The sequence below is a fragment of the Paramisgurnus dabryanus genome, chromosome 3 (genome assembly GCF_030506205.2).
Source record: "Paramisgurnus dabryanus chromosome 3, PD_genome_1.1, whole genome shotgun sequence".
NCBI lineage: Eukaryota > Metazoa > Chordata > Actinopteri > Cypriniformes > Cobitidae > Paramisgurnus > Paramisgurnus dabryanus.
The window spans coordinates 30055884-30058624 of NC_133339.1; the positions used below are offsets into that span (position 1 = coordinate 30055884).

Here is a 2741-nt window from a genome sequence, read left to right on the forward strand (position 1 = left end):
CCCCTGCTTAAACCAGCACATGTCCAGGCCCGTCTTAAGTTTGCCAATGACCATTTAGATGATCCAGAGGAGTCATGGGAGAAAGCCATGTGGTCAGATGAGACCAAAATAGAACTTCTTGGTCATAATTCCACTAAACGTGTTTGGAGGAAGAAGAATGATGAGTACCATCCACTGATCTATATACTGTAAATGACTGGATTGCGCATGACGTCATAATTGTGAAGCCACCGCGCCGCCATGTTGGTATTCACCTTATTTTCCACGACAACAAGGGCGGCGCCATTGCGCTCATTTTGTCAACGTACTTCCGGCTGCATATGATGAGCAGCTGAGGCAGTGGCTGAAGGCGACGCGTTAAACTTAAAAAGCTCACTCAAGCGCCTTTATGTTTGTTTCTTACCAATTTTAATGGACGGGGAGCCGACTGAGGAACACCCTAATCCCAAGTAATGGTTCGACTACGATGTTCCGGTAACTTTAAACAACGCCGGGTGTTGAAAAGGTGGTCAGTTTCAGGTAAGCTATCTTAGCTTAATGTGCTCTTTCGCCTAACGTTAGATTTGTGATGTCCGTTCTACGAATAAACTTAAGATCAGTAATGTTAGTTTATAAAATGCAATTATTTTGAATGATTTTCATTGCCCACCTGTATTTTTATATTTAAGATAAGACAGCAATATATTATAGTACATTACATTCTTACAGTAGCTCACGTGATTCATACAAGTTACTAAGATTTCAGATGCTAGAATGTCAGTTCATTTCTCATTCAGATATTGTTGATAATGACCTATTAAACGACATATTATTTAACATTGAAGTTAGAGGTTGTGTGTATAATGTTACTGTCTCTTTTTAATGCATCTCTCTCTCACACACTGTTCTGTTAAGTATGGATGTCATTTATAAATTAATTCTCATGATGCAAGTTTCTTTTAAATACTAACATTAAAATGTTTATAGTTAAATTATTTTCACAGATGCATTGATGTTTAGTGATGCAATTGACAACTGTGAGGATGATACAATCAACGTGTTCCTAAACTGTGATGCAGAAACACAATGGGAGGATCAATCCGTCTCTGAACACAACTACACTTTAAAATCACAACTCAACCTGAAGCAACCTACATCTGATATGGGAAAACAACCTTGAAGTTTCCCGGACAGGGCTTATGCTGGTCCCAGGCTAAAATGCTTATTTGAGCTACAATAATTTAAAAACACCTTGTACTGACATACCTCAACATATATGAGTGCATTGTTTTGTCACAAGATGTGGTTTGTTTGTAAAAACTAAAATGTCCTAATATAATTAATGCCTAGTCCTGTAAACCCTGTCCGAGAACTGCTTCAATGTTTCTGCTTCATGTGTTGAGCTGTCACAAGAGTACATTTCTATGCTGAGAAACAACCATCTTTGTCAGCTTTACACAGGGTTGATATTGCATGCATTTCATTCAGTCGCTAAGCACGTCACCAGTACATACACCAACAGCTTCCAGATAAACACTTGGGATCAGCTCCTGATGACTCTGATAAAGCTGTGTCTTAATTCATTGCAGGGTGGTCTTGCTGAAAAGTTAGTTGTTTCTTAGTCCATAGTTATTTTTATGAACCTTTACAATTTGACCTGATTTTACCTGTTGTAAAGTTACATTAAACCTTCATACAGTTTGTTATCAGATGTCATGCAGTGATATTAAACATTTACAATGTGATCTGTTGTGCATTTATATTAAACCTTTATAATGTGATCAGATATTACCTGCCATGCAGTTATATTAAACCTTTACAATGTGATCAGATGTTGTGCATTTATATTAAACCTTTACAATGTGATCAGATGTTGTGCAGTTATATTAAACATTTACAATGTGATCAGATGTTACCAGTCATGCATTTATATAAAACCTTTACAATGTGATCAGATATTGTGCAGTTATATACAATGTGATCAGATGTTACCTGTCATGCAGTTATATAAACCTTTACAGTGTGATCAGATATTATCTGTAAGGAATTTCTTAAACCATATGTGAGCTTTGTAGATTCCACTTAAAAGGATTTAAGTCTCCTGATTTGAAGGAATAAGTTTTGGCAAGTTTGCAAATGAATTCTATCATGGTACATTACCACATAAAAACGAAATAGATATTGGACTGGCTAAGGTGCACATTTGCTTTAAAAAAGACGAAATCACTGTGTAAATATTGGTAAGCATAATTACTTTAATAATGTTGCTCCATCAACTCCTTCTGACACGACGAGGTAATAAAATATGTCCCATAGGATACTTGCCGCGGCTGCTTCATATCTTCTAACCACGAGACGATTGATGGGACATTATAAGACTATCCGAGCGTCGTATCAAGTTTTCTCCGTGCTCCTAATTCAAAACATTTACAGCAGTTGCGATATTTGTCATTTAGCTAAAGTTATAGTAAACTACAAACAATCTTTTAACCACCAAACTAGCTCCCGAATGCACTGTGCCATATTAGCAGCGGAAGTCGGTTGACAAAATGCGGAAGAGCGAAGAATTGAAAAGGGGCGTGGCGGAATAAGGTGAATACCCAAATGTTCTATTAAATCAATGGACGTTATCAGATTTTAATGATAAAACATCACTTTACCCGTCTTCGTTTTTATATGTGAAGTTTTCCTGTACATTATTACAACACAAACGTCCAAAGCATGTAAATAGTTGTTTACTGAAAGTTTTACATTTTGCGTTT

General features: G+C 36.6%; 1 long non-coding RNA gene across 1 annotated transcript; it reads left to right on the forward strand.

Annotated features, from left to right (window-relative positions):
* Positions 1–249: 249 nt before the first annotated feature.
* Positions 250–1845, forward strand: LOC135768502 (uncharacterized). Its single transcript, XR_010542184.1, has 2 exons — positions 250–519; positions 984–1845. It is a non-coding gene; the product is annotated as an uncharacterized lncRNA (long non-coding RNA).
* The last annotated feature ends 896 nt before the right edge of the window (positions 1846–2741 follow it).